Below are 24443 nucleotides of genomic sequence, written 5' to 3' on the forward strand. Positions count from 1 at the left end.
AAATAAGCCTATTTAATAAGCCTAAGTTGCTGAAATAAGGCTATTCAATAAGTCTAAGTTGCTGAAATAAGCCTATTTAATAAGCCTAAGTTGCTAAAATAAGCCTATTTAATGAGGCTATTTAATAAGTCTATTTAATAAGCCTATTTAATAAGCCTATTTAATAAGCCTATTTAATAAGTCTATTTAATAAGTCTATTTAATAAGCCTATTTAATAAGCCTATTTATTAAGCCTATTTAATACGCCTATTTAATAAGTCTATTTAATAAGCCTATTTAATAAGCCTATTTAATAAGCCTATTTAATAAGCCTATTTAATGAGCCTATTTAATCAGTCTATTTAATAAGCCTATTTAATAGGCCTATTTAATAAGTCTAAGTTGCTGAAATAAGCCTATTTAATACGCCTAAGTTGCTAAAATAAGCCTATTTAATGAAGCTGTTTAATAAGTCTATTTAATAAGCCTACTTAATAAGCCTATTTAATGAGCCTATTTAAAAAGCCTATTTAATAAGTCTATTTAATAAGTCTATTTAATATGCCTATTTAATAAGTATTTAACGAGCCTATTTAATAAGCCTATTTATTGAGCGTATTTAATAAGCCTATTTAATAAGCCTATTTAATAAGCCTATTAATTAAGCCTATTTAATGAGCCTATTTAATAAGCCTATTTATTGAACCTATTTAATAAGTCTATTTAATAAGCCTGTTTAATAAGCCTATTTAATAAGTATTTAATGAGCCTATTTAATAAGACCAAGTTGCTGAATAAGCCTATTTAATAAGCCTAAGTTGCTGAAATAAGGCTATTTAATAAGCCTATTTAATAAGCCTAAGTTGCTGAATAAGCCTATTTAATAAGCCTAAGTTGCTGAAATAAGCCTATTTAATAAGTCTAAGTTGCTGAAATAAGGCTATTTAATAAGCCTAAGTTGCTGAAATAAGCCTATTTAATAAGCCTAAGTTGCTGAAATAAGGCTATTTAATAAGTCTTAGTTGCTGAAATAAGCCTATTTAATAAGTCTACGTTGCTGAAATAAGCCTATTTAATAAGTCTCAGTTGCTGAAATAAGGCTATTTAATAAATCTAAGTTGCTGAAATAAGCCTATTTAATCAGCGTAAGTTGCTGAAATAAGCCTATTTAATAAGCCCAAGTTGCTGAAATAAACCTGATTAATAAGGCAATTTAATAAGTCTAAGTTGCTGAAAGAAGCCTATTTAATAAGCGTAAGTTGCTGAAATAAGGCTATTTAATAAGTCTAAGTTGCTGAAATAAGCCTATTTAATAAGCCTAAGTTTCTGAAATAAGGCTATTCAATAAGTCTAAGTTGCTTAAATAAGCCTATTTAATAAGCCTAAGTTGCTAAAATAAGCCTATTTAATGAGGCTATTTAATAAGTCTATTTAATAAGCCTATTTAATAAGCCTATTTAATAAGCCTATTTAATAAGTCTATTTAATAAGTCTATTTAATAAGCCTATTTAAAGAGTATTCAATGAGCCTATTTATTAAGCCTATTTATTGAGCCTATTTAATAAGCCTATTTATTAAGCCTATTTATTAAGCCTATTTATTGAGCCTATTTAATAAGCCTATTTATTAAGCCTATTTAATACGCCTATTTAATAAGTCTATTTAATAAGCCTATTTAATAAGCCTATTTAATAAGCCTATTTAATAAGCCTATTTAATGAGCCTATTTAATCAGTCTATTTAATAAGCCTATTTAATAGGCCTATTTAATAAGTCTAAGTTGCTGAAATAAGCCTATTTAATACGCCTAAGTTGCTAAAATAAGCCTATTTAATGAAGCTGTTTAATAAGTCTATTTAATAAGCCTACTTAATAAGCCTATTTAATGAGCCTATTTAAAAAGCCTATTTAATAAGTCTATTTAATAAGTCTATTTAATATGCCTATTTAATAAGTATTTAACGAGCCTATTTAATAAGCCTATTTATTGAGCGTATTTAATAAGCCTATTTAATAAGCCTATTTAATAAGCCTATTAATTAAGCCTATTTAATGAGCCTATTTAATAAGCCTATTTATTGAACCTATTTAATAAGTCTATTTAATAAGCCTGTTTAATAAGCCTATTTAATAAGTATTTAATGAGCCTATTTAATAAGCCCAAGTTGCTGAATAAGCCTATTTAATAAGCCTAAGTTGCTGAAATAAGGCTATTTAATAAGCCTATTTAATAAGCCTAAGTTGCTGAATAAGCCTATTTAATAAGCCTAAGTTGCTGAAATAAGCCTATTTAATAAGTCTAAGTTGCTGAAATAAGGCTATTTAATAAGCCTAAGTTGCTGAAATAAGCCTATTTAATAAGCCTAAGTTGCTGAAATAAGGCTATTTAATAAGTCTAAGTTGCTGAAATAAGCCTATTTAATAAGTCTAAGTTGCTGAAATAAGCCTATTTAATAAGTCTAAGTTGCTGAAATAAGGCTATTTAATAAATCTAAGTTGCTGAAATAAGCCTATTTAATCAGCGTAAGTTGCTGAAATAAGCCTATTTAATAAGCCCAAGTTGCTGAAATAAACCTGATTAATAAGGCAATTTAATAAGTCTAAGTTGCTGAAAGAAGCCTATTTAATAAGCGTACGTTGCTGAAATAAGGCTATCTAATAAGTCTAAGTTGCAGAAATAAGCATATTTCATAAGCATATTTAATGAGCCTAAGTTGCTGAAATGTCTATTTAATAAGTCGATTTAATAAGTCAAAGTTGCTAAAATAAGCCTATTTAATAAGGCTATTTAATAAACCTAAGTTGCTGAAATAAGCCTATTTAATGAGGCTATTTAATGAGCCTAAGTTGCTGAAATTAGCCGATTTAATAAGCCTAAGTTTCTGAACTAAGCCTATTTAAAAAGGTCTATTTAATAAGTCTAAGTTGCTGAAATAAACCTATTTAAAAATGCTATTTAATACGCCCAAGTTGCTGAAATAAACCTGATTAATAAGGCTATTTAATAAGTGTAAGTTGCTGAAATAAGCCTATTTAATAAGCCTAAGTTGCTGAAATAAGCCTATTTAATAAGGCTATTTAATAAGTCTAAGTTGCTGAAATAAACCTATTTAATAAGCCTTAGTTGCTAAAATAAGCCTATTTAATGAGGCTATTTAATAAGTCCATTTAATAAGCCTATTTAATAAGCCTATTTAATACGCCTATTTAATAAGCCTATTTAATACGCCTATTTAATAAACCTATTTAATAAGTATTTAATGAGCCTATTTATTAAGTCTATTTAATAAGCCTTTTTAATAAGCCTATTTAATAAGTCTATTTAATAAGCCTATTTAATAGGCCTATTTAATAAGTCTAAGTTGCTTAAATACGGCTATTTAATAAGCCTAAGTTGCTGAATAAACCAATTTAATAAGTCTAAGTTGCTGAAATAAGGCTATTTAATAAGCCTAAGTTGCTGAAATGAGCCTATTTAATAAGCCTAAGTTGCTGAAATAAGGCTATTCAATAAGTCTAAGTTGCTGAAATAAGCGTATTTAATAAATCTAAGTTGCTAAAATAAGCCTATTTAATGAGGCTATTTAATAAGTCTATTTAATAAACCTATTTAATAAGCCTATTTAATAAGCCTATTTAATAAGCCTATTTAATAAGTCTATTTAATAAGTCTATTTAATAAGCCTATTTAATAAGTATTTAATGAGCCTATTTAATAAGCCAACTTATTGAGCCTATTTAATAAGCCAATTTATTGAGCCTATTTAATTATCCTATTTAATAAGCCTATTTAATGAGTCTATTTTATAAGCCTATTTAATATGCCTATTTAATAAGCCTATTTAATAAGCCTAAGTTGCAGAATAAGCCTATTTAATAAGCCTGAGTTGCTGAAATAAGCCTATTTAATAAGCCTAAGTTGCTGAATAAGCATATTTAATAAGCCTAAGTTGCTGAAATTAGCCTATTTAATAAGTCTAAGTTGCTGAATTAAGGCTATTTAATAAGCCTAAGTTTCTGAAATAAGCCTATTTAATAAGCCTAAGTTGCTGAAATAAGGCTATTTAATAAGTCTAAGTTGCTGAAATAAGCCTATTTAATAAGCCTAAGTTGCTGAAATAAGTATATTTAATAAGCATAAGTTGCTGAAATAAGCCTATTTAACAAGTCTAAGTTGCTGAAATAAGGCTATTTAATAAGTCTAAGTTGCTGAAATAAGCCTATTTAATCAGCGTAAGTTGCTGAAATAAGCCTATTTAATAAGCCCAAGTTGCTGAAATAAGCCTATTTAATAAGGCTATTTAATAATCCTAAGTTGCTGAAATAAGCCTATTTAATAAGCGTAAGTTGCTGAAATAAGGCTATTTAATAAGTCTAAGTTGCTGAAATAAGCCTATTTAATAAGCCTAACTTGCTGAAATAAGCCTATTTAATAAGCCTAAGTTGCTGAAATAAGCCTATTTAATAGGCCTAACTAATAAGTCTAAGTTGCAGAAATAAGCAAATTTCATAAGCCTATTTAATGAGCCTAAGTTGCTGAAATGTATATTTAATAAGTCGATTTAATAAGTCTAAGTTTCTAAAATAAGCCTATTTAATAAGGCTATTTAATAAGCCTAAGTTGCTGAAATAAGCCTATTTAATAAGGCTATTTAATGAGCCTAAGTTGCTGAAATAAGCCTATTTAATAAGCCAAAGTTTCTGAACTAAGCCTATTTAAAAAGGTATATTTAATAAGTCTAAGTTGCTGAAATAAACCTATTTAAAATGCTATTTAATAAGCGTAAGTTGCTGAAATAAACCTGTTTAATAAGGCTATTTAATAAGCATAAATTGCTGAATAAGCCTATTTAATAAGCCTAAGTTGCTGAAATAAGCCTATTTAATAAGTCTAAGTTGCTGAAATAAGGCTATTTAATAAGCCTAAGTTGCTGAAATAAGCCTATTTAATAAGCCTAAGTTGCTGAAATAAGGCTATTTAATAAGTCTAAGTTGTGAAAAATAAGCCTATTTAATAAGTCTAAGTTGCTGAAATAAGGCTATTTAATAAGTCTAATTTGCTGGAATAAGCCTATTTAATCAGCGTAAGTTGCTAAAATAAGCCTATTTAATAAGTCCAAGTTGCTGAAATAAGCCTATTTAATAAGGCTATTTAATAAGCCTAAGTTGCTGAAAGAAGCCTATTTAATAAGCGTAAGTTGCTGAAATAAGGCTATTTAATAAGTCTAAGTTGCTGAAATAGGCCTATTTAATAAGCCTAAGTTGTTGAAATAAGCCTATTTAATAAGCCTAAGTTGCTGAAATAAGCCTATTTAATAGGCCTATCTAATAAGTCTAAGTTGCAGAAATAAGCATATTTCATAAGCCTATTTAATGAGCCTAAGTTGCTGAAATGTCTATTTAATAAGTCGATTTAATAAGTCAAAGTTGCTAAAATAAGCCTATTTAATAAGGCTATTTAATAAGCCTAAATTGCTGAAATAAGCCTATTTAATGAGGCTATTTAATGAGCCTAAGTTGCTGAAATAAGCCAATTTAATAAGCATAAGTTTCTGAACTAAGCCTATTTAAAAAGGTCTACTTAATAAGTCTAAGTTGCTGAAATAAACCTATTTAAAAATGGTATTTAATACGCCCAAGTTGCTGAAATAAACCTGATTAATAAGGCTATTTAATAAGCGTAAGTTGCTGAAATAAGCCTATTTAATAAGCCTAAGTTGCTGAAATAAGCCTATTTAATAAGGCTATTTAATAAGTCTAAGTTGCTGAAATAAACATATTTAATAAGCCTAAGTTGCTAAAATAAGCCTATTTAATGAGGCTATTTAATAAGTCCATTTAATAAGCCTATTTAATAGGCCTATTTAATACGCCTATTTAATAAGCCTATTTAATACGCCTATTTAATAAACTATTTAATAAGTATTTAATGAGCCTATTTATTAAGTATATTTAATAAGCCTTTTTAATAAGCCTATTTAATAAGTCTATTTAATAAGCCTATTTAATAGGCCTATTTAATAAGTCTAAGTTGCTGAAATAAGCCTATTTAATAAGCCTAATTTGCTGAATAAACCAATTTAATAAGTCTAAGTTGCTGAAATAAGGCTATTTAATAAGCCTAAGTTGCTGAAATGAGCCTATTTAATAAGCCTAAGTTGCTGAAATAAGGCTATTCAATAAGTCTAAGTTGCTGAAATAAGCCGATTTAATAAGCCTAAGTTGCTAAAATAAGCCTATTTAATGAGGCTATTTAATAAGTCTATTTAATAAGCCTATTTAATAAGCCTATTTAATAAGCCTATTTAATAAGCCTATTTAACAAGTCAATTTAATAAGTCTATTTAATAAGCCTATTTAAAGAGTATTCAATGAGCCTATTTATTAAGCCTATTTATTGAGCCTATTTAATAAGCCTATTTATTAAGCCTATTTATTGAGCCTATTTATTGAGCCTATTTAATAAGCCTATTTATTAAGCCTATTTAATACGCCTATTTAATAAGTCTATTTAATAAGCCTATTTAATGAGCCTATTTAATAAGCCTATTTAATAAGCCTATTTATTGAGCCTATTTAATAAGTCTATTTAATAAGCCTATTTAATAAGCCTATTTAATAAGCCTATTTAATAGGCCTATATAATAAGTCTAAGTTGCTGAAATAAGCCTTTTTAATTAGCCTAAGTTGCTGAATAAACCATTTTAATAAGTCTAAGTTGCTGAAATAAGGCTATTTAATAAGCCTAAGTTGCTGAAATGAGCCTATTTAATAAGTCTAAGTTGCTGAAATAAGGCTATTCAATAAGTCTAAGTTGCTGAAATAAGCCTATTTAATAAGCCTAAGTTGCTAAAATAAGCCTAATTAAGGAGGCTATTTAATAAGTCTATTTAATAAGCATATTTAATAAGCCTATTTAATAAGCCTATTTAATAAGCCTATTTAACAAGTCCATTTAATAAGTCTATTTAATAAGCCTATTTAAAGAGTATTCAATGAGCCTATTTATTAAGCCTATTTATTGAGCCTATTTAATAAGCCTATTTATTAAGCCTATTTATTAAGCTTATTTATTCAGCCTATTTAATGAGCCTATTTATTAAGCCTATTTAATACGCCTATTTAATAAGTCTATTTAATAAGCCTATTTAATAAGCCTATTTAATAAGCCTATTTATTGAGCCTATTTAATAAGTCTATTTAATAAGCCTATTTAATAAGCCTATTTAATAAGCCTATTTAATAGGCCTATTTAATAAGTCTAAGTTGCTGAAATAAGCCTATTTAATAAGCCTAAGTTGCTGAATAAACCAATTTAATAAGTCTAAGTTGCTGAAATAAGGCTATTTATTAAGCCTAAGTTGATGAAATGAGCCTATTTAATAAGCCTAAGTTGCTGAAATAAGGCTATTCAATAAGTCTAAGTTGCTGAAATAAGCCTATTTAATAAGCCTAAGTTGCTAAAATAAGCCTATTTAATGAGGCTATTTAATACGTCTATTTAATAAGCCTATTTAATAAGCCTATTTAATAAGCCTATTTAATAAGCCTATTTAACAAGTCAATTTAATAAGTCTATTTAATAAGCCTATTTAAAGAGTATTCAATGAGCCTATTTATTAAGCCTATTTATTGAGCCTATTTAATAAGCCTATTTATTAAGCCTATTTATTAAGCCTATTTATTGAGCCTATTTAATACGCCTATTTAATAAGTCTATTTAATAAGCCTATTTAATAAGCCTATTTAATAAGCCTATTTATTGAGCCTATTTAATAAGTCTATTTAATAAGCCTATTTAATAAGTATTTAATGAGCCTATTTAATCAGTCTATTTAATAAGCCTATTTAATAGGCCTATTTAATGAGTCTAAGTTGCTGAAATAAGCCTATTTAATAAGCCTAAGTTGCTAAAATAAGCCTATTTAATGAGGCTGTTTAATAAGTCTATTTAATAAGCCTATTTAATAAGCCTATTTAATGAGCCTATTTAAAAAGCCTATTTAATAAGTCTGTTTAATACATTTATTTAATACGCCTATTTAATAAGTATTTAACGAGCCTATTTAATACGCCTATTTATTGAGCCTATTTAATAAGCCTATTTATTAAGCCAATTAAATAAGCCTATTTAATAAGCCTATTTAATAAGTCTATTTAATAAGCCTATTTAATAAGGCTATTTAATAAGCCTATTAATTAAGCCTATTTAATGAGCCTATTTAATAAGCCTATGTATTGAACCTATTTAATACGTCTATTTAATAAGCCTGTTCAATAAGCCTATTTAATAAGTATTTAATGAGCCTATTTAATAAGCCCAAGTTGCTGAATAAGCCTATTTAATAAGCCTAAGTTGCTGAAATAAGCCTATTTAATAAGTCTAAGTTGCTGAAATAAGCCTATTTAATCAGCGTAAGTTGCTGAAATAAGCCTATTTAATAAGCCCAAGTTGCTGAAATAAGCCTATTTAATCAGCGTAAGTTGCTGAAATAAGCCTATTTAATAAGCCCAAGTTGCTGAAATAAGCCTATTTAATAAGGCTATTTAATAAGCCTAAGTTGCTGAAAGAAGCCTATTTAATAAGCGTAAGTTGCTGAAATAAGGCTATTTAATAAGTCTAAGTTGCTGAAAGAAGCCTATTTAATAAGCCTAAGTTGCTGAAATAAGCCTATTTAATAAGCCTAAGTTGCTGAAATAAGCCTATTTAATAGGCCTATCTAATAAGTCTAAGTTGCAGAAATAAGCATATTTCATAAGCCTATTTAATGAGCCTAAGTTGCTGAAATGTCTATTTAATAAGTCGATTTAATAAGTCAAAGTTGCTAAAATAAGCCTATTTTATAAGGCTATTTAATAAGCCTAAGTTGCTGAAATAAGCCTATTTAAGGAGGCTATTTAATGAGCCTAAGTTGCTGAAATAAGCCTATTTAATAAGGCTATTTAATAAGTCTAAGTTGCTAAAATAAACCTATTTAATAAGCCTAAGTTGCTAAAATAAGCCTATTTAATGAGGCTATTTAATAAGCCTATTTAATACGCCTATTTAATAAACCTATTTAATAAGTATTTAATGAGCCTATTTATTAAGTCTATTTAATAAGCCTTTTTAATAAGCCTATTTAATAAGTCTATTTAATAAGCCTATTTAATAGGCCTATTTAATAAGTCTAAGTTGCTTAAATAAGCCTATTTAATAAGCCTAAGTTGCTGAATAAACCAATTTAATAAGTCTAAGTTGCTGAAATAAGGCTATTTAATAAGCCTAAGTTGCTGAAATGAGCCTATTTAATAAGCCAAAGTTGCTGAAATAAGGCTATTCAATAAGTCTAAGTTGCTGAAATAAGCCTATTTAATAAGCCTAAGTTGCTGAAATAAGCCTATTTAATAAGGCTATTTAATAAGTCTAAGTTGCTGAAAAAAACATATTTAATAAGCCTAAGTTGCTAAAATAAGCCTATTTAATGAGGCTATTTAATAAGTCCATTTAATAAACCTATTTAATAGGCCTATTTAATACGCCTATTTAATAAGCCTATTTAATACGCCTATTTAATAAACCTATTTAATAAGTATTTAATGAGCCTATTTATTAAGTATATTTAATAAGCCTTTTTAATAAGCCTATTTAATAAGTCTATTTAATAAGCCTATTTAATAGGCCTATTTAATAAGTCTAAGTTGCTGAAATAAGCCTATTTAATAAGCCTAAGTTGCTGAATAAACCAATTTAATAAGTCTAAGTTGCTGAAATAAGGCTATTTATTAAGCCTAAGTTGATGAAATGAGCCTATTTAATAAGCCTAAGTTGCTGAAATAAGGCTATTCAATAAGTCTAAGTTGCTGAAATAAGCCTATTTAATAAGCCTAAGTTGCTAAAATAAGCCTATTTAATGAGGCTATTTAATAAGTCTATTTAATAAGCCTATTTAATAAGCCTATTTAATAAGCCTATTTAATAAGCCTATTTAACAAGTCAATTTAATAAGTCTATTTAATAAGCCTATTTAAAGAGTATTCAATGAGCCTATTTATTAAGCCTATTTATTGAGCCTATTTAATAAGCCTATTTATTAAGCCTATTTATTAAGCCTATTTATTGAGCCTATTTAATACGCCTATTTAATAAGTCTATTTAATAAGCCTATTTAATAAGCCTATTTAATAAGCCTATTTATTGAGCCTATTTAATAAGTCTATTTAATAAGCCTATTTAATAAGTATTTAATGAGCCTATTTAATCAGTCTATTTAATAAGCCTATTTAATAGGCCTATTTAATAAGTCTAAGTTGCTGAAATAAGCCTATTTAATAAGCCTAAGTTGCTAAAATAAGCCTATTTAATGAGGCTGTTTAATAAGTCTATTTAATAAGCCTATTTAATAAGCCTATTTAATGAGCCTATTTAAAAAGCCTATTTAATAAGTCTGTTTAATACATCTATTTAATACGCCTATTTAATAAGTATTTAACGAGCCTATTTAATACGCCTATTTATTGAGCCTATTTAATAAGCCTATTTATTAAGCCAATTAAATAAGCCTATTTAATAAGCCTATTTAATAAGTCTATTTAATAAGCCTATTTAATAAGGCTATTTAATAAGCCTATTAATTAAGCCTATTTAATGAGCCTATTTAATAAGCCTATGTATTGAACCTATTTAATAAGTCTATTTAATAAGCCTGTTCAATAAGCCTATTTAATAAGTATTTAATGAGCCTATTTAATAAGCCCAAGTTGCTGAATAAGCCTATTTAATAAGCCTAAGTTGCTGAAATAAGCCTATTTAATAAGCCTATTTAATAAGCCTACGTTGCTGAATAAGCCTATTTAATAAGCCTAAGTTGCTAAAATAAGCCTATTTAATAAGTCTAAGTTGCTGAAATAAGCCTATTTAATCAGTGTAAGTTGCTGAAATAAGGCTATTTAATAAGCCCAAGTTGCTGAAATAAGCCTATTTAATAAGGCTATTTAATAAGCCTAAGTTGCTGAAAGAAGCCTATTTAATAAGCGTAAGTTGCTGAAATAAGGCTATTTAATAAGTCTAAGTTGCTGAAAAAAGCCTATTTAATAAGCCTAAGTTGCTGAAATAAGCCTATTTAATAAGCCTAAGTTGCTGAAATAAGCCTATTTAATAGGCCTATCTAATAAGTCTAAGTTGCAGAAATAAGCATATTTCATAAGCCTATTTAATGAGCCTAAGTTGCTGAAATGTCTATTTAATAAGTCGATTTAATAAGTCAAAGTTGCTAAAATAAGCCTATTTAATAAGGCTATTTAATAAGCCTAAGTTGCTGAAATAAGCCTATTTAAGGAGGCTATTTAATGAGCCTAAGTTGCTGAAATAAGCCTATTTAATAAGGCTATTTAATAAGTCTAAGTTGCTAAAATAAACCTATTTAATAAGCCTAAGTTGCTAAAATAAGCCTATTTAATGAGGCTATTTAATAAGTCCATTTAATAAGCCTATTTAATAAGCCTATTTAATACGCCTATTTAATAAGCCTATTTAATACGCCTATTTAATAAACCTATTTAATAAGTATTTAATGAGCCTATTTATTAAGTCTATTTAATAAGCCTTTTTAATAAGCCTATTTAATAAGTCTATTTAATAAGCCTATTTAATAGGCCTATTTAATAAGTCTAAGTTGCTTAAATAAGCCTATTTAATAAGCCTAAGTTGCTGAATAAACCAATTTAATAAGTCTAAGTTGCTGAAATAAGGCTATTTAATAAGCCTAAGTTGCTGAAATGAGCCTATTTAATAAGCCTAAGTTGCTGAAATAAGGCTATTCAATAAGTCTAAGTTGCTGAAATAAGCCTATTTAATAAGCCTAAGTTGCTGAAATAAGCCTATTTAATAAGGCTATTTAATAAGTCTAAGTTGCTGAAATAAACATATTTAATACGCCTAAGTTGCTAAAATAAGCCTATTTAATGAGGCTATTTAATAAGTCCATTTAATAAGCCTATTTAATAGGCCTATTTAATACGCCTATTTAATAAGCCTATTTAATACGCCTATTTAATAAACCTATTTAATAAGTATTTAATGAGCCTATTTATTAAGTATATTTAATAAGCCTTTTTAATAAGCCTATTTAATAAGTCTATTTAATAAGCCTATTTAATAGGCCTATTTAATAAGTCTAAGTTGCTAAAATAAGCCTATTTAATAAGCCTAATTTGCTGAATAAACCAATTTAATAAGTCTAAGTTGCTGAAATAAGGCTATTTAATAAGCCTAAGTTGCTGAAATGAGCCTATTTAATAAGCCTAAGTTGCTGAAATAAGGCTATTCAATAAGTCTAAGTTGCTGAAATAAGCCTATTTAATAAGCCTAAGTTGCTAAAATAAGCCTATTTAATGAGGCTATTTAATAAGTCTATTTAATAAGCCTATTTAATAAGCCTATTTAATAAGCCTATTTAATAAGCCTATTTAACAAGTCCATTTAATAAGTCTATTTAATAAGCCTATTTAAAGAGTATTCAATGAGCCTATTTATTAAGCCTATTTATTGAGCCTATTTAATAAGCCTATTTATTAAGCCTATTTATTGAGCCTATTTATTGAGCCTATTTAATAAGCCTATTTATTAAGCCTATTTAATACGCCTATTTAATAAGTCTATTTAATAAGCCTATTTAATGAGCCTATTTAATAAGCCTATTTAATAAGCCTATTTATGGAGCCTATTTAATAAGTCTATTTAATAAGCCTATTTAATAAGCCTATTTAATAAGCCTATTTAATACGCCTATATAATACGTCTAAGTTGTTGAAATAAGCCTTTTTAATTAGCCTAAGTTGCTGAATAAACCAATTTAATAAGTCTAAGTTGCTGAAATAAGGCTATTTAATAAGCCTAAGTTGCTGAAATGAGCCTATTTAATAAGCCTAAGTTGCTGAAATAAGGCTATTCAATAAGTCTAAGTTGCTGAAATAAGCCTATTTAATAAGCCTAAGTTGCTAAAATAAGCCTAATTAAGGAGGCTATTTAATAAGTCTATTTAATAAGCATATTTAATAAGCCTATTTAATAAGCCTATTTAATAAGCCTATTTAACAAGTCCATTTAATAAGTCTATTTAATAAGCCTATTTAAAGAGTATTCAATGAGCCTATTTATTAAGCCTATTTATTGAGCCTATTTAATAAGCCTATTTATTAAGCCTATTTATTAAGCTTATTTATTCAGCCTATTTAATAAGCCTATTTATTAAGCCTATTTAATACGCCTATTTAATAAGTCTATTTAATAAGCCTATTTAATAAGCCTATTTAATAAGCCTATTTAATAGGCCTATTTAATAAGTCTAAGTTGCTGAAATAAACCTATTTAATAAGCCTAAGTTGCTGAATAAACCAATTTAATAAGTCTAAGTTGCTGAAATAAGGCTATTTATTAAGCCTAAGTTGATGAAATGAGCCTATTTAATAAGCCTAAGTTGCTGAAATAAGGCTATTCAATAAGTCTAAGTTGCTGAAATAAGCCTATTTAATAAGCCTAAGTTGCTAAAATAAGCCTATTTAATGAGGCTATTTAATAAGTCTATTTAATAAGCCTATTTAATAAGCCTATTTAATAAGCCTATTTAATAAGCCTATTTAACAAGTCAATTTAATAAGTCTATTTAATAAGCCTATTTAAAGAGTATTCAATGAGCCTATTTATTAAGCCTATTTATTGAGCCTATTTAATAAGCCTATTTATTAAGCCTATTTATTAAGCCTATTTATTGAGCCTATTTAATACGCCTATTTAATAAGTCTATTTAATAAGCCTATTTAATAAGCCTATTTAATAAGCCTATTTATTGAGCCTATTTAATAAGTCTATTTAATAAGCCTATTTAATAAGTATTTAATGAGCCTATTTAATCAGTCTATTTAATAAGCCTATTTAATAGGCCTATTTAATAAGTCTAAGTTGCTGAAATAAGCCTATTTAATAAGCCTAAGTTGCTAAAATAAGCCTATTTAATGAGGCTGTTTAATAAGTCTATTTAATAAGCCTATTTAATAAGCCTATTTAATGAGCCTATTTAAAAAGCCTATTTAATAAGTCTGTTTAATACATCTATTTAATACGCCTATTTAATAAGTATTTAACGAGCCTATTTAATACGCCTATTTATTGAGCCTATTTAATAAGCCTATTTATTAAGCCAATTAAATAAGCCTATTTAATAAGCCTATTTAATACGTCTATTTAATAAGCCTATTTAATAGGGCTATTTAATAAGCCTATTAATTAAGCCTATTTAATGAGCCTATTTAATAAGCCTATGTATTGAACCTATTTAATAAGTCTATTTAATAAGCCTGTTCAATAAGCCTATTTAATAAGTATTTAATGAGCCTATTTAATAAGCCCAAGTTGCTGAATAAGCCTATTTAATAAGCCTAAGTTGCTGAAATAAGCCTATTTAATAAGCCTATTTAATAAGCCTAAGTTGCTGAATAAGCCTATTTAATAAGCCTAAGTTGCTGAAATAAGCCTATTTAATAAGTCTAAGTTGCTGAAATAAACCTATTTAATCAGCGTAAGTTGCTGAAATAAGCCTATTTAATAAGCCCAAGTTGCTGAAATAAGCCTATTTAATAAGGCTATTTAATAAGCCTAAGTTGCTGAAAGAAGCCTATTTAATAAGCGTAAGTTGCTGAAATAAGGCTATTTAATAAGTCTAAGTTGCTGAAAGAAGCCTATTTAATAAGCCTAAGTTGCTGAAATAAGCCTATTTAATAAGCCTAAGTTGCTGAAATAAGCCTATTTAATAGGCCTATCTAATAAGTCTAAGTTGCAGAAATAAGCATATTTCATAAGCCTATTTAATGAGCCTAAGTTGCTGAAATGTCTATTTAATAAGTCGATTTAATAAGCCAAAGTTGCTAAAATAAGCCTATTTAATAAGGCTATTTAATAAGCCTAAGTTGCTGAAATAAGCCTATTTAAGGAGGCTATTTAATGAGCCTAAGTTGCTGAAATAAGCCTATTTAATAAGGCTATTTAATAAGTCTAAGTTGCTAAAATAAACCTATTTAATAAGCCTAAGTTGCTAAAATAAGCCTATTTAATGAGGCTATTTAATAAGTCCATTTAATAAGCCTATTTAATAAGCCTATTTAATACGCCTATTTAATAATCCTATTTAATACGCCTATTTAATAAACCTATTTAATAAGTATTTAATGAGCCTATTTATTAAGTCTATTTAATAAGCCTTTTTAATAAGCCTATTTAATAAGTCTATTTAATAAGCCTATTTAATAGGCCTATTTAATAAGTCTAAGTTGCTTAAATAAGCCTATTTAATAAGCCTAAGTTGCTGAATAAACCAATTTAATAAGTCTAAGTTGCTGAAATAAGGCTATTTAATAAGCCTAAGTTGCTGAAATGAGCCTATTTAATAAGCCTAAGTTGCTGAAATAAGGCTATTCAATAAGTCTAAGTTGCTGAAATAAGCCTATTTAATAAACCTAAGTTGCTAAAATAAGCCTATTTAATGAGGCTATTTAATAAGTCTATTTAATAAACCTATTTAATAAGCCTATTTAATAAGCCTATTTAATAAGCCTATTTAATAAGTCTATTTAATACGCCTATTTAATAATCCTATTTAATACGCCTATTTAATAAACCTATTTAATAAGTATTTAATGAGCCTATTTATTAAGTCTATTTAATAAGCCTTTTTAATAAGCCTATTTAATAAGTCTATTTAATAAGCCTATTTAATAGGCCTATTTAATAAGTCTAAGTTGCTTAAATAAGCCTATTTAATAAGCCTAAGTTGCTGAATAAACCAATTTAATAAGTCTAAGTTGCTGAAATAAGGCTATTTAATAAGCCTAAGTTGCTGAAATAAGCCTATTTAATAAACCTAAGTTGCTAAAATAAGCCTATTTAATGAGGCTATTTAATAAGTCTATTTAATAAACCTATTTAATAAGCCTATTTAATAAGCCTATTTAATAAGCCTATTTAATAAGTCTATTTAATAAGTCTATTTAATACGCCTATTTAATAAGTATTTAATGAGCCTATTTAATAAGCCAACTTATTGAGCCTATTTAATAAGCCAATTTATTGAGCCTATTCAATTATCCTATTTAATAAGCCTATTTAATGAGTCTATTTTATAAGCCTATTTAATACGCCTATTTAATAAGCCTATTTAATAAGCCTAAGTTGCAGAATAAGCCTATTTAATAAGCCTGAGTTGCTGAAATAAGCCGATTTAATAAGCCTAAGTTGCTGAATAAGCATATTTAATAAGCCTAAGTTGCTGAAATTAGCCTATTTAATAAGTCTAAGTTGCTGAATTAAGGCTATTTAATAAGCCTAAGTTTCTGAAATAAGCCTATTTAATAAGCCTAAGTTGCTGAAATAAGGCTATTTAATAAGTCTAAGTTGCTGAAATAAGCCTATTTAATAAGCCTAAGTTGCTGAAATAAGTATATTTAATAAGCATAAGTTGCTGAAATAAGCCTATTTAACAAGTCTAAGTTGCTGAAATAAGGCTATTTAATAAGTCTAAGTTGCTGAAATAAGCCTATTTAATCAGCGTAAGTTGCTGAAATAAGCCTATTTAATAAGCCCAAGTTGCTGAAATAAGCCTATTTAATAAGGCTATTTAATAATCCTAAGTTGGTGAAATAAGCCTATTTAATAAGCGTAAGTTGCTGAAATAAGGCTATTTAATAAGTCTAAGTTGCTGAAATAAGCCTATTTAATAAGCCTAAGTTGCTGAAATAAGCCTATTTAATAAGCCTAAGTTGCTGAAATAAGCCTATTTAATAGGCCTATCTAATAAGTCTAAGTTGCAGAAATAAGCAAATTTCATAAGCCTATTTAATGAGCCTAAGTTGCTGAAATGTCTATTTAATAAGTCGATTTAATAAGTCTAAGTTGCTAAAATAAGCCTATTTAATAAGGCTATTTAATAAGCCTAAGTTGCTGAAATAAGCCTATTTAATAAGGCTATTTAATGAGCCTAAGTTGCTGAAATAAGCCTATTTAATAAGCCGAAGTTTCTGAACTAAGCCTATTTAAAAAGGTATATTTAATAAGTCTAAGTTGCTAAAATAAACCTATTTAAAATGCTATTTAATAAGCCTAAGTTGCTGAAATAAACCTGTTTAATAAGGCTATTTAATAAGCATAAATTGCTGAATAAGCCTATTTAATAAGCCTAAGTTGCTGAAATAAGCCTATTTAATAAGTCTAAGTTGCTGAAATAAGGCTATTTAATAAGCCTAAGTTGCTGAAATAAGCCTATTTAATAAGCCTAAGTTGCTGAAATAAGGCTATTTAATAAGTCTAAGTTGCTGAAATAAGCCTATTTAATAAGTCTAAGTTGCTGAAATAAGCCTATTTAATCGGCGTAAGTTGCTAAAATAAGCCTATTTAATAAGCCCAAGTTGCTGAAATAAGCCTTTTTAATAAGCCTATTTAATAAGTCTATTTAATAAGCCTATTTAATAAACCTAGTTAATAAGTCTAAGTTGCTGAAATAAGCCTATTTAAAATGCTATTTAATAAGCCTAAGTTGCTGAAATAAACCTGTTTAATAAGGCTATTTAATAAGCATAAATTGCTGAATAAGCCTATTTAATAAGCCTAAGTTGCTGAAATAAGCCTATTTAATAAGTCTAAGTTGCTGAAATAAGGCTATTTAATAAGCCTAAGTTGCTGAAATAAGCCTATTTAATAAGCCTAAGTTGCTGAAATAAGGCTATTTAATAAGTCTAAGTTGCTGAAATAAGCCTATTTAATAAGTCTAAGTTGCTGAAATAAGCCTATTTAATAAGTCTAAGTTGCTGAAATAAGGCTATTTAATAAGTCTAAGTTGCTGAAATAAGCCTATTTAATCAGCGTAAGTTGCTAAAATAAGCCTATTTAATAAGCCCAAGTTGCTGAAATAAGCCTATTTAATAAGGCTATTTAATAAGCCTAAGTTTCTGAAAGAAGCCTATTTAATAAGCGTAAGTTGCTGAAATAAGGCTATTTAATAAGTCTAAGCTGCTGAAATAGGCCTATTTAATAAGCCTAAGTTGCTGAAATAAGCCTATTTAATAAGCCTAAGTTGCTGAAATAAGCCTATTTAATGAGGCTATTTAATAAGTCCATTTAATAAGCCTATTTAATACGCCTATTTAATACGCCTATTTAATAAGCCTATTTAATACGCCTATTTAATAAACCTATTTAATAAGTATTTAATGAGCCTATTTATTAAGTCCTTTTAATAAGCCTTTTTAATAAGCCTATTTAATAAGTCTATTTAATAAGCCTATATAATAGGCCTATTTAATAAGTCTAAGTTGCTGAAATCAGCCTATTTAATAAGCCTAAGTTGCTGAATAAACCAATTTAATAAGTCTAAGTTGCTGAAATAAGGCTATTTTATAAGCCTAAGATGCTGAAATGAGCCTATTTAATATGCCTAAGTTGCTAAAATAAGCCTATTTAATGAGGCTATTTAATAAGTCTATTTAATAAGCCTATTTAATAGGCCTATCTAATAAGTCTAAGTTGCAGAAATAAGCATATTTCATAAGCCTATTTAATGAGCCTAAGTTGCTGAAATGTCTATTTAATAAGTCGATTTAATAAGTCAAAGTTGCTAAAATAAGCCTATTTAATAAGGCTATTTAATAAGCCTAAGTTGCTGAAATAAGACTATTTAAGGAGGCTATTTAATGAGCCTAAGTTGCTGAAATAAGCCGATTTAATAAGCCTAAGTTTCTGAACTAAGCCTATTTAAAAAGGTCTATTTAATAAGTCTAAGTTGCTTAAATAAACTTATTTAAAAATGCTATTTAATACGCCCAAGTTGCTGAAATAAACCTGATTAATAAGGCTATTTAATAAGCTTAAGTTGCTGAAATAAGCCTATTTAATAAGGCTATTTAATAAGTCTAAGTTGCTGAAATAAACCTATTTAATAAGCCTAAGTTGCTAAAATAAGCCTATTTAATGAGGCTATTTAATAAGTCCATTTAATAAGCCTATTTAATACGCCTATTTAATACGCCTATTTAATAAGCCTATTTAATACGCCTATTTAATAAACCTATTTAATAAGTATTTAATGAGCCTATTTATTAAGTCCTTTTAATAAGCCTTTTTAATAAGCCTATTTAATAAGTCTATTTAATAAGCCTATATAATAGGCCTATTTAATAAGTCTAAGTTGCTGAAATCAGCCTATTTAATAAGCCTAAGTTGCTGAATAAACCAATTTAATAAGTCTAAGTTGCTGAAATAAGGCTATTTTATAAGCCTAAGATGCTGAAATGAGCCTATTTAATATGCCTAAGTTGCTGAAATAAGGCCATTCAATAAGTCTAAGTTGCTGAAATAAGCCTATTTAATAAGCCTAAGTTGCTAAAATAAGCCTATTTAATGAGGCTATTTAATAAGTCTATTTAATAAGCCTATTTAATAAGCCTATTTAATAAGCCTATTTAATAAGCCTATTTAATAAGTCTATTTAATAAGTCTATTTAATAAGCCTATTTGAAGAGTATTCAATGAGCCTATTTATTAAGCCTATTTATTGAGCCTATTTAATAAGCCTATTTATTAAGCCTATTTATTAAGCCTATTTATTGAGCCTATTTAATAAGCCTATTTATTAAGCCTATTTAATACGCCTATTTAATAAGTATATTTAATAAGCCTATTTAATAAGCCTATTTAATAAGCCTATTTAATAAGCCTATTTATTGAGCCTATTTAATAAATCTATTTAATAAGCCTATTTAATAAGCCTATTTAATAAGTATTTAATGAGCCTATTTAATCAGTCTATTTAATAAGCCTATTTAATAGGCCTATTTAATAAGTCTAAGTTGCTGAAATAAGCCTATTTAATAAGCCTAAGTTGCTGAAAAGCCTATTTCATAGGCCTAAGTTGCTAAAATAAGCCTTTTTAATAAGTCTAAGTTGCTGAAATAAGCCTATTTAATAAGCCTAAGTTGCTGAAATAAGGCTATTTAATAAGTCTAAGTTGTTGAAATAAGCCTATTTAATAAGCTTAAGTTGCTGAAATAAGGTTATTTAATAAGTCTAAGTTGCTGAAATAAGCCTATTTAATAAGTCTAAGTTGCTGAAATAAGGCTATTTAATAAGTCTAAGTTGCTGAAATAAGCCTATTTAATAAGCCTATTTAATAAGCCTAAGTTGCTGAATAAGCCTATTTAATAAGCCTAAGTTGCTGAAATAAGCCTATTTAATAAGTCTAAGTTGCTGAAATAAGGCTATTTAATAAGCCTAAGTTGCTGAAATAAGCCTATTTAATAAGCCTAAGTTGCTGAAATAAGGTTATTTAATAAGTCTAAGTTGCTGAAATAAGCCTATTTAATAAGTCTAAGTTGCTGAAATAAGGCTATTTAATAAGTCTAAGTTGCTGAAATAAGCCTATTTAATCAGCGTAAGTTGCTGAAATAAGCCTATTTAATAAGGCTATTTAATAAGCCTAAGTTGCTGAAAGAAGCCTATTTAATAAGCGTAAGTTGCTGAAATAAGGCTATTTAATAAGTCTAAGTTGCTGAAATAAGCCTATTTAATAAGCCTAAGTTGCTGAAATAAGCCTATTTAATATGCCTATCTAATACGTCTAAGTTGCAGAAATAAGCATATTTCATAAGCCTATTTAATGAGCCTAAGTTGCTGAAATGTCTATTTCATAAGTCGATTTAATAAGTCAAAGTTGCTAAAATAAGCCTATTTAATAAGGCTATTTAATAAGCCTAAGTTGCTGAAATAAGCCTATTTAATAAGCCTAAGTTGCTGAAATAAGCCTATTTAATAGGCCTATCTAATAAGTCTAAGTTGCAGAAATAAGCATATTTCATAAGCCTATTTAATGAGCCTAAGTTGCTGAAATGTCTATTTAATAAGTCGATTTAATAAGTCAAAGTTGCTAAAATAAGCCTATTTAATAAGGCTATTTAATAAGCCTAAGTTGCTGAAATAAGCCTATTTAAGGAGGCTATTTAATGAGCCTAAGTTGCTGAAATAAGCCGATTTAATAAGCCTAAGTTTCTGAACAAAGCCTATTTAAAAAGGTCTATTTAATAAGTCTATATTGCTTAAATAAACCTATTTAAAAATGCTATTTAATACGCCCAAGTTGCTGAAATAAACCTGATTAATAATGCTATTTAATAAGCGTAAGTTGCTGAAATAAGCCTATTTAATCAGTGTAAGTTGCTGAAATAAGCCTATTTAATAAGCCCAAGTTGCTGAAATAAGCCTATTTAATAAGGCTATTTAATAAGCCTAAGTTGCTGAAAGAAGCCTATTTAATAAGCGTAAGTTGCTGAAATAAGGCTATTTAATAAGTCTAAGTTGCTGAAATAAGCCTATTTAATAAGTCTAAGTTGCTGAAATAAGGCTATTTAATAAGTCTAAGTTGCTGAAATAAGCCTATTTAATAAGCCTATTTAATAAGCCTAAGTTGCTGAATAAGCCTATTTAATAAGCCTAAGTTGCTGAAATAAGCCTATTTAATAAGTCTAAGTTGCTGAAATAAGGCTATTTAATAAGCCTAAGTTGCTGAAATAAGCCTATTTAATAAGCCTAAGTTGCTGAAATAAGGTTATTTAATAAGTCTAAGTTGCTGAAATAAGCCTATTTAATAAGTCTAAGTTGCTGAAATAAGGCTATTTAATAAGTCTAAGTTGCTGAAATAAGCCTATTTAATCAGCGTAAGTTGCTGAAATAAGCCTATTTAATAAGGCTATTTAATAAGCCTAAGTTGCTGAAAGAAGCCTATTTAATAAGCGTAAGTTGCTGAAATAAGGCTATTTAATAAGTCTAAGTTGCTGAAATAAGCCTATTTAATAAGCCTAAGTTGCTGAAATAAGCCTATTTAATATGCCTATCTAATACGTCTAAGTTGCAGAAATAAGCATATTTCATAAGCCTATTTAATGAGCCTAAGTTGCTGAAATGTCTATTTCATAAGTCGATTTAATAAGTCAAAGTTGCTAAAATAAGCCTATTTAATAAGGCTATTTAATAAGCCTAAGTTGCTGAAATAAGCCTATTTAATAAGCCTAAGTTGCTGAAATAAGCCTATTTAATAGGCCTATCTAATAAGTCTAAGTTGCAGAAATAAGCATATTTCATAAGCCTATTTAATGAGCCTAAGTTGCTGAAATGTCTATTTAATAAGTCGATTTAATAAGTCAAAGTTGCTAAAATAAGCCTATTTAATAAGGCTATTTAATAAGCCTAAGTTGCTGAAATAAGCCTATTTAAGGAGGCTATTTAATGAACCTAAGTTGCTGAAATAAGCCGATTTAATAAGCCTAAGTTTCTGAACAAAGCCTATTTAAAAAGGTCTATTTAATAAGCCTATATTGCTTAAATAAACCTATTTAAAAATGCTATTTAATACGCCCAAGTTGCTGAAATAAACCTGATTAATAATGCTATTTAATAAGCGTAAGTTGCTGAAATAAGCCTATTTAATCAGTGTAAGTTGCTGAAATAAGCCTATTTAATAAGCCCAAGTTGCTGAAATAAGCCTATTTAATAAGGCTATTTAATAAGCCTAAGTTGCTGAAAGAAGCCTATTTAATAAGCGTAAGTTGCTGAAATAAGGCTATTTAATAAGTCTAAGTTGCTGAAATAAGCCTATTTAATAAGCCTAAGATGCTGAAATAAGCCTATTTAATAAGCCTAAGTTGCTGAAATAAGCCTATTTAATAGGCCTATCTAATAAGTCTAAGTTGCAGAAATAAGCATATTTCATAAGCCTATTTAATGAGCCTAAGTTGCTGAAATGTCTATTTAATAAGTCGATTTAATAAGTCAAAGTTGCTAAAATAAGCCTATTTAATAAGGCTATTTAATAAGCCTAAGTTGCTGAAATAAGACTATTTAAGGAGGCTATTTAATGAGCCTAAGTTGCTGAAATAAGCCGATTTAATAAGCCTAAGTTTCTGAACTAAGCCTATTTAAAAAGGTCTATTTAATAAGTCTAAGTTGCTTAAATAAACCTATTTAAAAATGCTATTTAATACGCCCAAGTTGCTGAAATAAACCTGATTAATAAGGCTATTTAATAAGCTTAAGTTGCTGAAATAAGCCTATTTAATAAGGCTATTTAATAAGTCTAAGTTGCTGAAATAAACCTATTTAATAAGCCTAAGTTGCTAAAATAAGCCTATTTAATGAGGCTATTTAATAAGTCCATTTAATAAGCCTATTTAATACGCCTATTTAATACGCCTATTTAATAAGCCTATTTAATACGCCTATTTAATAAACCTATTTAATAAGTATTTAATGAGCCTATTTATTAAGTCCTTTTAATAAGCCTTTTTAATAAGCCTATTTAATAAGTCTATTTAATAAGCCTATATAATAGGCCTATTTAATAAGTCTAAGTTGCTGAAATCAGCCTATTTAATAAGCCTAAGTTGCTGAATAAACCAATTTAATAAGTCTAAGTTGCTGAAATAAGGCTATTTTATAAGCCTAAGATGCTGAAATGAGCCTATTTAATATGCCTAAGTTGCTGAAATAAGGCCATTCAATAAGTCTAAGTTGCTGAAATAAGCCTATTTAATAAGCCTAAGTTGCTAAAATAAGCCTATTTAATGAGGCTATTTAATAAGTCTATTTAATAAGCCTATTTAATAAGCCTATTTAATAAGCCTATTTAATAAGCCTATTTAATAAGTCTATTTAATAAGTCTATTTAATAAGCCTATTTGAAGAGTATTCAATGAGCCTATTTATTAAGCCTATTTATTGAGCCTATTTAATAAGCCTATTTATTAAGCCTATTTATTAAGCCTATTTATTGAGCCTATTTAATAAGCCTATTTATTAAGCCTATTTAATACGCCTATTTAATAAGTATATTTAATAAGCCTATTTAATAAGCCTATTTAATAAGCCTATTTAATAAGCCTATTTATTGAGCCTATTTAATAAATCTATTTAATAAGCCTATTTAATAAGCCTATTTAATAAGTATTTAATGAGCCTATTTAATCAGTCTATTTAATAAGCCTATTTAATAGGCCTATTTAATAAGTCTAAGTTGCTGAAATAAGCCTATTTAATAAGCCTAAGTTGCTGAAAAGCCTATTTCATAGGCCTAAGTTGCTAAAATAAGCCTTTTTAATAAGTCTAAGTTGCTGAAATAAGCCTATTTAATAAGCCTAAGTTGCTGAAATAAGGCTATTTAATAAGTCTAAGTTGTTGAAATAAGCCTATTTAATAAGCTTAAGTTGCTGAAATAAGGCTATTTAATAAGCCTAAGTTGCTGAAATAAGCCTATTTAATAGGCCTATCTAATAAGTCTAAGTTGCAGAAATAAGCATATTTCATAAGCCTATTTAATGAGCCTAAGTTGCTGAAATGTCTATTTAATAAGTCGATTTAATAAGTCAAAGTTGCTAAAATAAACCTATTTAATAAGG

The sequence above is a fragment of the Petromyzon marinus genome, unplaced genomic scaffold, assembly GCF_048934315.1.
Source record: "Petromyzon marinus isolate PM22_M1 ecotype Great Lakes invasive population unplaced genomic scaffold, UKy_Petmar_22M1.pri1.0 PM_G_Scaffold_8, whole genome shotgun sequence".
Taxonomy (NCBI): domain Eukaryota; kingdom Metazoa; phylum Chordata; class Hyperoartia; order Petromyzontiformes; family Petromyzontidae; genus Petromyzon; species Petromyzon marinus.